Source organism: Macrobrachium nipponense, chromosome 7, assembly GCF_015104395.2.
Source record: "Macrobrachium nipponense isolate FS-2020 chromosome 7, ASM1510439v2, whole genome shotgun sequence".
Classification (NCBI taxonomy): domain Eukaryota; kingdom Metazoa; phylum Arthropoda; class Malacostraca; order Decapoda; family Palaemonidae; genus Macrobrachium; species Macrobrachium nipponense.
The window spans coordinates 75965748-75982144 of NC_061109.1; the positions used below are offsets into that span (position 1 = coordinate 75965748).

The 16397-nt window shown below is 33.5% G+C and overlaps 1 long non-coding RNA gene across 1 annotated transcript in view; it reads right to left on the reverse strand.

The window, feature by feature from the left end:
- Positions 1 to 11747: 11747 nt before the first annotated feature.
- Positions 11748 to 16397, reverse strand: part of LOC135217723 (uncharacterized) — a 17127-nt gene continuing 12477 nt past the window's right edge. Inside the window, exons 3-4 of the long non-coding RNA XR_010315174.1 lie at positions 15798 to 15902; positions 11748 to 15312 (exon numbers count right to left, since the gene is read on the reverse strand). This is a non-coding gene — a long non-coding RNA (uncharacterized LOC135217723). The remainder of the gene's footprint in view (positions 15313 to 15797; positions 15903 to 16397) is intronic.

Below are 16397 nucleotides of genomic sequence, written 5' to 3' on the forward strand. Positions count from 1 at the left end.
CTGGACAGTTTTATTTAAATCCAAAAATATATGAAAGGTAGGGAAATGTTACTCATGGAAATCAAAATGGAAAAAAAAATATTTTTCCTTGGAGCCAGCACTGCAGTGCCCCGTAGGGGGGAATGCCCCCAGCAGGAGGTATACAGCCAGTCGGTTACCAACTTTGAAGGTCATCCCAAGGGCTCAAGTTTTCTAAGCTGACAGCTGACTCCAGAGATGGGAAGCCTTACAAATACTTTCCTTGTGGTTTATCAGACGTGTTCCAGTTTTCTTTGCCACAAACGAGAATGTTAAACCATTTCAATATCAAGAGAGAACTTTTTTGTACTGGAACTCCAGTTCGTTAAGATCACTACTAAGATCACCCTTGGCCTATTTACTATTATTGATGTTACTGTGCAAAAGCAAATGCATACGTAGGTGTATTGTCTACGGAAACATGGCGTTCAATTCCGTAGACTTGTACCGCCTGTATTTCGTGTAGAGGCATACTGGCCAAAACATTCTAAGTCCATGTCCCCTATAACTACTGAGTAAAATATCTATGGGGTGTAATTTACACTAACATTCTGCTTTCCCTTTTCACTGAGGTCTCGAAACCGAAAGTTTCTCTCGCGTCTTCTAACAGAAAATGTGAGTGGGAACAATAAGCAAAAGACATTTACTTAGCTAGCTTTATCTCGAACGTCAGAGCCATCTGTCAATGACTTTGCACCTGAAAGAATCTTGACTTTGAGAGGTATAGAGGATAATTTGCTTATAATTAATTGATATGATTCTTTATATAGAAAAATGACTTCGATCTTTTCAATATAGGGTTGACTGAAATAACTCAGTGCATTTTAAAGATCTATCACAGAGTCTGTTAAGCTGGCATCTTTCGGCATTTTGAGGTCAGATTTGATATCAAAATGCTAATACCGCAGGCTAAACAGGAGCTCTGTCGTGCTCATAGCGGTGTTACAAACATTGAGACTTTCATTTTACCACAAATATTGCCATTTTGGTGTCGAATCTGCGGCAAACTACTAAAATATGTCAGAAGTTAAGTTCCAGTGACACCCCATCTGATGTAGAAAGGTACTCAATTGATGACCTCAAATTCCTTGATTATTTTTCAAAGTAGCCTTATCTGGATAAACTTTCGAAAACTGAAATTGGTTATTTACACAGTTCATTTATCATTAGATCTTGTTTTAAACTATATAGTTGCTTACGCTATATTTGAAATTATTTCGCTGTAATTTAAATTATTTTAATTAATTAGATTAAAAACATTGCATCCACCGAAAGTTTCAGCTATTTAGAGCTAAATCTGTTCCCTTAAATTTGATTAATTAACTTTTCCAAGTCGCGTACTTTAGTGTTATTTTCCGTTTACATCATATTTTCATCTATGAGACATATTTGCAAAGCATGTAATATTCCTTTATATTCTCAGATGTCTTTCTTAAGAAAAGGAAACAGGAATTTGAAAAATAAAAATAAAAAAGCGCACAATTAATTTTACTTAAAATTGCAAGTCATCCTCGAGTCTGTTACAACAACAGCAGTTAATGACATCAAGACACATACAGACGCTCCAAAAGCAGACAAGTGACCCAAATGCCGTCGTGAAACAAGTGCGCCTTGAGGCACACCCCCCCCCCCCTCCCTGCCAAAAAATCCACTTCGTCTTGTTGCCCGACACCATTCAAAGTAAGTGATTGAGTCAGGTAAATGGTAAGAGACGTGCAAAGCTAATATCCTCCTGCCCAGTTCTTCCTCCCCCAGCAGGACAGCAGGTCGGACTAGCGTCAACCTTCACTTTACACGTGGAACACTATGCCAATTTAGATTCTGTGCGATACCTTACAGTTTGGCTGTCTTTCCAAAATTTTCAGCTTCGAGATTTTTTACAGGCTTTTGATAGGAAGCTTTTTTCACATATCACCTGAACTAGGCTGCAATGCTAATTAGTTTCAAATTGATCACCATATACAAAACAATGAAAATACCTGTTTGTACTTAACAGGACAAGGCTACGTCTAAAAATTGTTTTATATTGAACTGAAAAACAATTTCATGCTGCTCCCTAGAACTGGCCAGAAATTCAAAATTTTGTTCACTCTCTCTCGAGAACAGGGCTAAAGACACCACGAACTGCAACTTTGTACTGATTCGCCGATACAAGGCCACAGAATAGTGGTCATTGCCTTTTTGAACAAGTACTATTTTTTGAAATTTTTCATGGAAAATTTACTGCTAATCTAGACATTATCCCTCAAGACTTCCCTCGAAAATGCTAATACCAAACTACTGACAAACCAAGTCTCAATAACTGTTTGCTCTGAATCTTGGTTTTTTCGCTTACAGTATTTCTTCGATAACAATTGTAAACCTGTGGAGGACCTTTACAAAAGCTAATGCAATTATGCAAGATTCTTTTATGCGTCTGAACGAGATTGTCAAGTCAGTTTTACCGATTTTTGCCCTTTACTTCAGATAGAATTATCGATGCTCATTCCTGTCCCAATCACTAATTGAGCATTTCCCAGATTAGTTCCTTGATGATGCAGTCACCTTGATATATATATAAAAAAAATATCCATCCCACACGGTACTGAAACATCACTATCATTATATAAAAAATATCCGTGAGGGTAATGAAACTATTCTTGCGAGTACTATTAGGCAAAATCTACTCCGAAAATGACAGTTGCTGAGCAAAAAAAAGTCCCTCAAATTCTGGCCAAAAAACTATCCAAAACTGATACTTTCTGAGCTAAAAACTGACGCACTTTGTAGGCAAAGATCCCAGTCGAACTTGCTCGACCCCGTCCAAAATAAATCATACTCTAGATAAGAAAAAACATTTCTTGACTAAAAACCGACGAACAACACTTTCCACTGAAAACTCAAAGCTAAAATTTTTGTCACATAAGATTTTCCCAAACTAATAAACTTTAGGCCAACAAACAAAAACTTCCTTGGGAAAAAATAACCAAAAGAAGTAGAGGCATTTTAATTAAATTTTTTTTGTGGATGAAAAACTTGTAAAACCAACAGACTTTCTATGGGAATATGGGAATTTAAGCATAAAAGCCAACTACTGGGACCCACAAGGTCATTCAGCACTGATGACAATGAATGAAAATGGAAATTATATAAATTATGAGGTTAATTCACAGACTAATAATTTCCAGACTAAACAAAACTCTAATATAGGAACATGGACAACGAGGGAAAAAACATTACCAGCTAACATACTTTCTGGGAAAAATATCTCCCAAACAAAACAGTTAGTATGAAAAAAAACCTGCACTTTTCAGGTAAAAACACTCTTTCGGACTGGCACATTTATTAGGCAAAACTCAGCATAAAACTCACGAGATATGGATCATTTTAAGGCAAGAACACATATATCCTAAGATTAACTACCAGCCTAACAGACATTCTAAGCAAAAACTCTCCCAAACCAGAAAAATTCTTGGCATGTAAAATCACAAGTTAACAGAATTTCTTAGTAATTACACAAAGGAACTGACTTTACAGCCAAAAATATTTCTGCCAGACTTTTTTGTCAAATGAATCACAAATTAACATTCTAACCTGAAAAAAATGCAAACAGAGACTTTTTTATTAGAACATCTAAGAAAGCAGACTTTCTACCTCTAAAAACTCAAATACCATGAATTATAAAGCCAAAAAGACAGGAAAAATCAGTTTCCAGCAAGATTATTAACTAAGATAGTCCCCGTGAAATTTGCAAACTAGCAGATTTCTCAGTAAAAGCAAAATTAGAATTCTCGCAAGCCAAAGTATCAAAGCTAACAGACTTCGTGAAGTCAAAACTGTTAAAGTTCACAGACTTCCTAAAGTAAAGTAAGAGCCACAGACAGACATTGAATAGAACTGAATATAGAATCAAGGCCAAAGGCAATGCAGTGGGACCTATGAGGTCATTCAAAGCTGAAACGGAAATTGACAGTAAAAGATTTGAAAGGTGTAACAGCAGGAAAACCTAGCAGTTGCACTGTTGCACTATGAATCAATTATTAGGAGAGGGTAGAAAGCAAGATGAAAGAAAGAAGATGCAAGGATGTACAGTATAAGGAACAAAAGGGGTTGCAGCTAGGGGCCGATGGCACGCTGCAAAGAACCATAAGTAATGCCTACAGTGCGCCGCTTGAAGTGCACTAACCCCCTACAGGGCGGGCAGACAGATATTGGGCATAAAAATGTTACAATCTATCAGAATTACTTTAGGGATAATATATATCACAAACTAGTGTAAAATCTGGCTTGAACAATCTAACCCCAAAAGCATTACAAACCTAGAGACCTCGGAACACAAATGTATAGAAACAGACTTTCTAAACCAAAGTATCCTAAAGATCCAAACTTTCTTAAAACTAAATTTCACCAATTAACAGACTTTCAGAAACTAAAAGTAGAACACAAAAACTTCCTTAAGGCAAAAGTGTCACAGAAAAATTATGAAAGCAAAATAAAAATACCAAAAGTAACCTACCAAAGCTTCAGACCAAGAGATGCTAAAGTATCAAATCATAAAGTAACAGACTCTATAAACCCAAAACTATCATAAAGTAACAAACTTTATAAGCCCAAAACTATCATAAAGTAGCAGACTTTATAAACCCAAAACTATCATAAAGTAACAGACTTTATAAACCAAAACTATCATAAAGTAACAGACTTTCTAAACCCAAAACTATCATAAAGTAACAGACTTTTTAAACCCAAAACTATCAAAGTAACAGACTTTATAAACCCAAAAATATCATAAATCAACAAACTTTCTAAACCCAAAACTATCATAAAGTAACAGACTTTCTAATCCCAAAACTATCATAAAGTAACAGACTTTCTATACCCAAAACTATCATAAAGTAACAGACTTTATAAACCCAAAACTATCATAAAGTACCATACTTTACAAACCAAAAACTATCATAAAGTAACAGACTTTCTAAACCCAAAACAATCATAAAGTAACAGACTTTTCGAACCCAAAACTATCATAAAGTAACAGACTTTCTAAACCCAAAGCTGTCATAAAGTAACAGACTTTCTAAACCCAAAACTATCATAAAGTAACAGACTTTCTAAACCCAAAACTATCATAAAGTAACACACTTTCTAAACCCAAAACTATCATAAAGCAACAGACTTTATACCCCCAAAACTATCATAAAGTAACAGACTTTCTAAACCCAAAACTATCAAAGTAAAAGAATTCCTAAACCCAAAACTATCATAAAGTAACAGACTTTCTAATCCCAAAACTATCATAAAGTAACAGACTTTCTAAACCTAAAACTATCATAAAGTAACAGACTTTCTAAACCCAAAAATATCATAAAGTAACAGACTTTCTAAACCCAAAACTATCATAAAGTAACAGACTTTCTAAACCCAAAAGTATCATATGGTAACAGACTTTCTAAACCCAAACTATCATAAAGTAACAGACTTTCTAAACCCAAAACTATCATAAAGTAACAGACTTTCTAAACCCAAAACTATCATAAAGTAATAGACTTTCTAAACCCAAAACTATCATAAAGTAACAGACTTTCTAAACCCAAAAGTATCATAAAGTAACAGACTTTTTAAACCCAAAAATATCATAAAGTAACAGACTTTCTAAACCCAAAACTATCATAAAGTAACAGACTTTCTAAACCGAAAACTATCATAACGTAACACACTTTCTAAACCGAAAACTATAATAAAGTAACGGACTTTCTAAACCCAAAACTATCATAAATCAACAAACTTTCTAAACCCAAAACTATCATAAAGTAACAGACTTTCTAAACCCAAGACTATCATAAAGTAATAGACTTTCTAAACCCAAAACTATCATAAAGTAATAGACTTTCTAAACCCAAAACTATCATAAAGTAACAGACTTTCTAAACCCAAAACTATAATAACGTAACAGACTTTCTAAACCTAAAACTATCATAAAGTAACACACTTTCTAAACCCAAAACTATCATAAAGTAACAGACTTTCTAAACCCAAAACTATCATAAAGTAACGGACTTTATGAACCCAAAACTATCATAAAGTGACAGACTTTATAAACCCAAAACTATCATAAAGTAACAGACTTTCTAAAACCAAAACTATCATAAAGTAACAGACTTTCTAAACCCAAAGCTATCGTAAAGTAACAGACTTTCTAAACCCAAAACTATTATAAAGTAACAGACTTTCTAAACCCACAACTATCATAAAGTAACAGACTTTATAAACTTAAAACTATCATAAAGTAACAGACTTTATAAACCCAAAACTATCAAAGTAACAGACTTTCTAAACCCAAAACTATCATAAACTAACAAACTTTCTAAACCCAAAACTATCATAAAGTAATAGACACTCAAAACCCAAAATTATCATAAAGTAATAGACTTTCTAAACACAAAACTATCATAAAGTAATAGACTTTCTAAACCCAAAACTATTATTAAACTAACAGACTTTCTAAACCCAAAACTATCATAAAGTAACGGACTTTCTAAACCCAAAACTATCATAAAGTAACAGACTTTCTGAACCCAAAACTATCATAAAGTAATAGACTTTCTAAACCCAAAACTATCATAAAGTAACAGACTTTCTAAACCCAAAAATATCATAAAGTAACAGACTTTCTAAACCCAAAACTATCATAAAGTAACCGACTTTCTAAACCCAAAACTATCATAAAGTAACAGACTTTCTAAACCAAAACTATCATAAAGTAACAGACTTTCTAAACCCAAAACTATCATAAAGCAACAGACTTTATAAAACCCAAAAACTATCATAAAGTAACAGATTTCTAACCCAAAAATAATCAAAGTAACAGACTTTCCCAAAACCCCTAAAAAATAATAAAGTAACAAAAGACTTTCTATACCCAAAAACTATCATTAAAAGTAAGACTTTTTCTAAAACTATCATAAAGTACAAGACTTTCTAAAACCCAAAATTATCATAAAGTAACAGGGGGGGGGGGGGGAAAACTTTTTTTAAACCCAAAAATAAACTCATCAAATAATTAATAAAGAACTTCTTTAACAAAAACTAGCATAAAGTAACGGACTTTCTAAACCTAAAACTATCATAAAGTAAAGGCTTTCTAAACCAAAACTATTAAATTAAAGTAAAACCCAAAAGAACTTCTTACCCAAAACAAACTAAATCATTTAAAGTAATAGACTTTCTAAACCCAAAAACTGTTCAAGTAAAACAGAAAACTAAAGTAAACAAAACTTCAAATCAAAAGTAACAGAATTTCTAAACCCAAAACTATCATAAGTAATAGGACTTTCTTAAAACCCAAAACATCCAAATAACGTTTATACTCTAAACAAAAACTCTTAAAAATAAATCACAAGACAAATCTAAACCCAAAACTAAAAAATCATAAAGTAAACAGACTTTCTAAAACCCAAAAAACTATCCATTAAATTGTTTTAAACAAAAAAGAACCTTTCTAAACCCAAAAACTATCATAAAAAAGTACAGGACATTTTCTAAAATTACCCAAACTAAATCAATAAAGTTTAAACAAAACTCTAAAAACAAAACTCATATTAAAGTAACAGACTTTGCTAAACCAACACTATATAAAGTAACAGACTTTCCACCCAAAACTAATCATTAAAGTAAAAGACTTTCTAAACCCAAAACTCAAAAAAGTAATAACACTAAATAAACCACTTTAAATCATAAAGTAAACAGACTTTCTAATACCCAAAAACAAACCCTATTCATAAAGTTAAACCCCCCCCCCCAAAAACTGTAAAATAAACTCCAAACCTATCATAAACAAGTAAGAAAGACTTTATAAACCCAAAACTATCAAAAGTACAAACTTTCTAAACCCAAAAACTATCTACTAAAACCCAAAACTTTCTAAACCCAAAACCATTTAAAAATCATAAAGTAACAGACTTTCTAAACCCTCTAAACCCAAAAAATTATCAATAAAGTAACATTTTCTATACAAAACTACATTAAATAAGAATAATACTTTAAATAAACCCAAAACTTCTCCCAAAATTAAACCAAAGCAGTTTTTAAATTTCTAAAAGCAAAACATCAAATTAAAGTTAACCCAGACTTTCTACCAAAAACTATCATAAAGTAACAGGACTTTAAACTAAAATTAAAATTTTCCCTAAAGTATAGAACTTTCTAAACCCCAAAAACTACATAAAGGTAACAGACTTTCTAAACCCAAAACGCATCAAATAAAGTAAAAAACCAGAAAACTCTACCCAAAACTATCATTAAGTAACAGACTTTCTAAACCCAAAACTATCAAAGTAAAAGATTTTTTAAACCAAAAACTATCATAAGACAACAGACATTCTAAACCCAAAACTATCATAAAGTAACAGACTTTATAATCCTAAAACTATCATAAAGTAACAGTCTTTATAAGCCCAAAACTATAAAAAAGTAATAGACTTTCTAAACCAAAACTATCAAAGTAAAAGATTTTCTAAACCAAAAACTATCATAAAGTAACAGGCTTTCTAAAACCAAAACTCTCATAAACTAATAGACTTTCTAAACCAAAATCCATCATAAATAACAAACTTTCTAAACCCATGACTATCATAAAGTTACAGAATTTATACTCTCTAAACTAACAGACTTTCTAAACCAAAAACTATCAAACTAAAAGACCTTCTAAACCCAAAACTATCATGAACCTAACAAGAACAGATTTCCTGAATACCACTTGACCTTAAATTAACATTAATCACTAATCCTGTACTTCTTTCAAACACCTGCAAAATTATCCGATCCTTTAAACATTGCATCCAATAGTCAGATAATCCTAATGATGGTGAATCGTGAATTTTGTCATCTTGCACTATGAAGGCAGTCCCAAATTATCACAAGCAATGCTTGGAGCCCCATTTACACTACAGCAACAAACACTAATTGAATCTCTGACTATATATCACAAACTTTGCTGTTAAGGACTAAAACTTGCAATGAATTCGATGCTCCACTGTCACGAATTTGAAATCCACTATGAACTAATCTATGAATATTATAATCAAATGCCAGTTAATGAATTCTGAACACCAAATTTCAATCTCATCAACGAATTGCTAAATACCTTACCCACTGTCTTCAACAAATCGCCGAGTACCAAATCCTCTGTCAACAGCTGACATCCTCCTGTCAAATCCACTGTCAGCAAGTAACATCTGAATACCAGATAATCACAAACAACTACTTCCTAAATGCCCAGCACTGCAATCACACACTAATCCTGTCCGTATTTCATATTCAAATGTCTTAAAACACTTCAGGAATCTATTATAAAAAGGCAATACTGATCAAACTTAAAGTTCCATCATGAGGATCTTAACAATCACAAGGGTTCATGTGAACCAAAGTTCACTATCATGACCTAAAATCGCATTAATCGTAACCTCTTATTAATGCTTACGAAAAACCAAACTTGTTAACAATACCCTATCTGCATCAAACCTCAGCCTTTAGTTTCTCTTTTATAATACTATGCAAGCGTAAATAACATCTCGAATTTTGAAGTATCTCGAGCGAGGACTTTACCAAAACACAAGCCACCATCATGAAAACAACATTCACATTCAATCTTATATTGCATATATGTATTGTCACCTTTGACCTTCATAATAAAACTCAAGAGGATCAAACCTTACGAGTCTCCATATTAACCCACCGACGTCTAGGAAGGTTAAAGGCAAAGTTGTTAAATTTCTAACCATCATCATATGAACAGTGTCTAAAATCAAGTTACCCAAGATCAGGTATACTAAATGTAAAAGAAGTTGACTGCCTGATGACTTCTAAAGGTACCACAACACAGTAAATACTGTCAAGAAAATTCTGGAGCTATGAAAAGGTTACAACACTTATTACATCTAAATATCCACAAAGCAATTAAATAAGATTCAATATCACATTCTCCCAAAACAGTACCATCATTACTTAAGGCGCCCCACATCAGGGACATGTACCTCCAATTGTAAAAGCAAACAGTAAACATTAAGTCAATGAACCATCGTAAAATGAAGTAAACATATTTCAAAAAATTACAATAAATGTTTCTAAAACTTCTGTATATGTGGCAAGCACCTTCTCCAAAGCACCTAATTCATCTTGACCTTACCAAACTTTTTAAGTTGAACACTTCCACATCAATGAAGCCTTCTAAGGAAAGGCAACCTAAAAACATGGCCAGTCCTCAGCGAATACTGGATATAATCTCATAGCCTCAAAATCCCTTTTTGTGAGGTATCTGGTATAATATAACGTTTCCAGTATATGAAAGACCACATCAGTACACATTACACTTGTCAACTTGTTTCCTTATTCTAAAGAATAGATTTCCATCAAAATTCCTCGTAATTAACAAACACTCCGTTTTATCTAATTAACTGACGGTGCGAATTTCCATTTATAAGGGTTCTCACACAGGTTTCTAAAAATGGCCATCGTGATATTTGTCCTTCCTCAATTTCAGGTACACGAATAAACTGTCAGGCCTAAGACGAGAAGGTGTTTGAACCCCAAGCTGGTACCACCTTTTGGAACGAGGGCATGCGTCCGAAATATGATTAAAAGTGTCGTCATATACGTGAACAAGAGGATAACTGTTACCTTTCCGAGTGTTCTAATACGATTTACTTTACATTCTTAAAGAAAACTTTAAATTTTAGGTCTTGAAACTTAATATCTCTGAAAACATCTGGCGGGAAATAAATTACACTTAAAAATAATCTTTTGAAGCACTTCAAGAAACTTGCATGCTGTACAGGCATCAAATCCAACATCCGTAAAAATTATATCTGCCCAAAAAAATCCATTTTCTAATCTTGGTAAATGATGCTTTACAAGTTAAAAATTATTCACAAAATTTATAAGAACTTCGCCAGGAATCTTTGAAAATAATCGAAACATCTGAAGTCACGAATTGAGCGCTTTTGCAAATTTTTGCTTAATTTCTCTTTTTCTGCACGACTAAATATGACTGATTCTGTAACAAGACGTGGGCAAATTTTTGCTTAATTTCTCTTTTTCTGCACGACTAAATATGACTGATTCTGTAACAAGACGTGGGTTTAAAAAAGGACAATAATGTCAAAATGTCTAAAAACATAGATTATCTTGCAAGTCATTGTCCATTACACATCGTTTGATACAAAATTCTGGCATTATTAATCTCATGGTTCAATGGCAGATGGCTTTGACGTTCGATATATATTTCAAGTACCAAGCGTTTTCTGCTTATTGTTTCCACTCGGTTTCCTATGAGGATTGATAAAGAAAAAAAACTATTTTCTGTTAAGAAGATTTGAGAGAAAGTTTGTTTCGAGACCTCAATGAAAACGGAAAGCAGAATGTTAGAGTGCATGTTTACACCCCATAGATATTTTACTTGGTTTTCCAAAGAGAAGCTGTTCTTTGAATTTTTTGGCCATTAGGCTCTTGTACGAAATTCTGAGGGTACACGTCTACGGTTTTTTCGCCATGTTTCATTAGACAATCCACCTAAGTAAGCATTTGCTTTAGCACAATAATAGTAAATAGGCCAAGGCCGATCTTAGTAATAATCTTAACAAACTGGACTCCCAGTAGTACATAAAAGTTCTCTTTTGATATTGAAATGTTTTAACATTTTCGTTTGTAGCATAGAAAACGGGAACACATCTGAGAAACAACAAGGGAAGTATTTGTAAGGCTTCCTATCTCTGCTGTCAGCTTAGAAAACTTGAGCCCTTGGGATCACCTTCAAAGTTGGTAACCGACTGGCTGTATACCTCCTGCTGGGGGCATTCCCCCCTACGGAGCACTGCAATGCTGACTCCAAGGGAGGGGTCTTTTTTATTTTAACATTTAAATCTAATATTTCCAGTTTCACATCGATGCAGTACATACATATATTTATATTGACAGGACTTCTGTACTTCAGCTTACGTTCCTTATTAATGAGCAGCAATTCTTAGATTTCTTTGAACTGTTCAAGTTTACACATAAATGTTTATTTCTTGACAGAAGCTGCCCCAGTTCTCACTTTGTATGCAGTGCCGAAAAAGCTTCCCTTCTCAAAGACAATAACACAACAAAACATGAACTACTTCAAAGTATGACAAAAAAACTGAGCTTTATACCTAACAATCCAATACACTCAAAAATCTATTAGTACTAAGTTACAATTGAACACTTATAAGTGTTTTAAGAGTGTGCCTGGAATAGGAATTTGTGTGAAAATGATATGAATGAGATACCTAATCTTTGTTTCTGGAAGTGGCGGCAAAAACTACTTGGCGTGTAATTTCAATGTGTAGTTTAAGTGTATGTGTAGTTTAAGTGTTATGTAGTTTAAGTGTGTGTGTAGGGTAAGACTTTAAATTGTGTCTGGGAGTAATAGCAAATACTACTTAGTGTGTAGTTTAAACTGTGTGCTTTGAATAAGAGTATAAGTGTGAAAATGCTAAGAATGAGGTACTTAATCCCTGTGTTCGAAAGCGATACCAAACCTTCATTGGTGTGTAGTTTGAATGTGTGTTTAGAGTAGGAGTGTAAGTGTAATAATAAATACTACTTAGTGTGTAGTTTAAACTATAGTGATTCTCCAGAAAACTATAAAATCTTGGGCAAGGCACAAAATGTGTAGGAGAGCTTCAGTAAAACTATGAGAGAGAGAGAGAGAGAGAGAGAGAGAGAGAGAGAGAGAGAGAGAGAATTTCTTTAAAGTAAAAGCACGTAGACTTCATTATAGTATAGAACATGGAGAGTTTCTTCTGATAAGCGATTCTGAAGTTTCCAAGTTGTGTTGTAAATTTAAAAGTGTTTCTGTGTAACAACTTCAACAGGAGGCCCTTCAGTGTGTAGTGTGTGATTTAAAGTTCACATAAAGGGAATCCTGGTCAGAAAGGAAGGTTGAGTGGAAGTAGCAAGAATAACACTATCTTAGATCAGATTTTACAAATTTACCCTGTTTCTGAAACTAAAAACTTTGCATAAAATTTTGACACTCCAGATTTCTGCGAACGTGGGCCATCGAGACAACAAAATTTATAGCATTGTCTCTCCATATTCAAAGTTTATCTAACCTAGACTACAATGTATACACCTGGCGTACCACAAATAAGTAGACAACGGATATTAATAAAATTATCTTAATTTTTTGGTGTGCCAAGAAATAAATAGGGAACTTATAAGGTTGTTTCGCTAAATAAAGGATAATACTTGGTGAGAACTAGGTACCAAGCTGAAATACAGAAGTCCTTGTACAAAAATAAAAGCAGAATTTGATTATTACAATTATTTTCCCATTATACAAATCCAATTTTTAACAACAAAATTTAACAACCTTAATCTGATCAAATTACTGAACTTCAATGAGAACTGTATGAAACATTAACACAAAAAAAAGATAAATTACTCAACCTAAAAATCTACACGTGTCAAAACACGGTTTCACTTGAAATTCTAAAATCTTCATAAACCATTACTTAAGTGAAAAAAACAAACTTGAATTTCTCCAAAAATTTACACGTCAATGAAGCCTCAACTAAAAAGATTAATTTCCTTTTAAAGTGATGCTTTGAATCTGAGATTACTTATCACATCTTTTATCTCCAATATACTTGACAATACAAAACTCCCCTCAAAGTATAACACAGAGCATAACACTCTCAATTTGGAACCACATGCCACCAGTGTCTTGAAATGTAGAAATATCAAGAAAATAATGCTCTTCATAAGGTACTCCCCATTAGTTACAGAATTAACTTCTAAGTTATGTTTAATGCTAAGCAAGAAGCATTATTTTCATGGTAAGCCTTATACAAAATTCATAAATTCAGAAAGTTTTGTTTGATTACTTGAACGAAGGAACAGTTCTTTATGCCATAAAGTATGAGATAAAGCTAATTCACTAAAATCTGAAATATCTCCTAAGTAAACAGCGGAAAAGTTTAAATGCTTCAGGCTGTGATATCTTACGTGTATTAAGCAAAGCCTAGCAGTAACTTAAATGATTAAATAAAATTACCAATGAATACGTTACACGGCAGTAACAGAAGACCTCAAAATTATTATCAATTTAATTCCAAAGGAACTCTGATATAAATCAACAAATGGAACAAACTATGGATGAAGGCTACACGGAGTATAAGCTTAACTTAACCACAAGTATCTCCTAAGAAGCTAGTTTAAGAGTAAAATGACATAAATTTTTACCTTCAGTCGAAAATGTTACCTATTCCGTAGAGGTTAATACCTCACAGGTTTGATTTCACAACACTATTCATGAGTATACTGACCAACAAGAAGATATTCCATAAAATCTGCAAAACCTATTTTTTTAAGTAATGCACATATTTTGCTATGGAGTTTTCCAAATTCGAGAAAATTACTGAAAACAAAAGCACAACCTACTAATGTAGTAATCTCACGTGACCCTCATACCCATACCCAGGTTAGTGTGCTCTGAACAATGAACAACTACATCCTGCAAATCAAAACCTCAAGTTCATAAAAAAAAAAGAACTTTAAACTTCCATGACTTCTCGATATGTAAAATGTAGCCACGACTACCTGTCGCTGATATTACGTTAAGAAATTAAAGTTAAATATCATGTTGCCTGAAGTATCATCTGATAGATATTAAATAAATGAGAATTACAGGCAATGTATCGTGAAACAATCGGAGCTTTCTTATGACCGACCATAACTTATCAATCTTTGCGTTAAAAAAATGTATCCTGATGTATGTCAGCTATCTAATGTTAATAAAAAAAAACTGAACTACATATGTACCCGGATACAATGAGATAACGAAAATAGTGAACCAGTACCAGATTTAGATCAGAAAAGACATATCTTGAATTACAGTGAACTAATACCTCTTAAAACAATGATTCCTTCGGCTCCGATTTAGAAATCACAAGAAGCAGAGCTGACCTCTATTCAGTTTCGGGCAAATAGGCACCATAATGACCCTGATCAACTAACACTTTTCTCATGATCATGAACTTGACACTATCATAGTTTCAATAGTCAACTATTGTAAAATTCACTTCAAGTGAAAAGATGAATTGCTAGCATTTACGATAAAGGAGCCATTTTCTCTTCTTCATTCAGGCCCTTTATACACTTTGATGAAAAATAGATGTAGTCGTCTCTAGTTGATGCTCTTCTTAAATAGCAGTTTTCCTGTGGAGTTCGAAGGTGAGGCTGAGTCTAATCAATTTCTTGTCCCATTTACGCTTGTGGGCTTCAGCAGACCCTTTCCTGAAGAGACGAGGAAGAAATTATGCCATAACTTGTTCATTCAATGTCAACTGTTACAAAAAACGTAGAGCCATATCTGACTCTAACGAACTGTAGGCTACACGAGAGTAACTCATAACACAACCTTATCAAGTTTCCAACAAAACTGATTATTGCATTTATTCTTTTACAACTAATCATTAGAGAGAGAAATCAAAATAGTTCTAATTCATGAGAAAACCAACATTTGGCTGAATAAGTCAAAGTTGGGCAAACTCTTTCCACCTCATACATGAAAGCTTGGAGGATTCGTGCCACAGACCAGTGTACATTACCGAGGTCAATCTCTGCGCTTAAGTATGGACACATTCATCCATTTTATTAAAATCTAGATCCGAACTATATTGGTTTAAGTCTTCGCTATTTTCTGATACACGATACATATGTCATATGCTTCTTTAAGAGTGATCATGAGAGAAAAAAAAAACTGATAGGCATTTCCATACCCATCAGGAGTATCGGCCACATTATGATGCTGTAGAAAATTGAACTTCAAGGCAGCAGCTTTATAGTGGATGTGACGGGAACAACTGTTCACAACGCCGAGAGACCTAAGAAGTAGGAAATTAATTATTCGTACAGAGGGATTAGACCTAGCATAGTTTTAGAGGCTTAGAATTTGGACAAATGGTGCTACAAATGTACGAGTGGATTGAAAGACCTACTATGAAATTCAGGGCCTCTGTAACACGGTTTTTTGGATTTTGCTCCTTATCAAAGCATCGGATGTAGCTGAAAGTTGACATATGCATATTTTACAACTACACACAAATTTTGTCAGCATTATCAATAACCTAAACCCGATAGTTTTAATTTTTATAGAGTAAAAATGATCTAGCCGACGCCATGGCCAATGATTGCCAGCCAAGAGTCGAAAAACATTCATTACGTAAGCAAGGTAAACATCGTTTTACGAAATGTTGCCCCGCCCATCCACCAGACAGAAACCCATTCACCTTATTCCATCGGCTCTGAAACCCATAGTAGTCAAGAATGGCTAACAAGATTTGGAATTGTCCCCGTGGTTGCAAAACTGCATGTGTCTT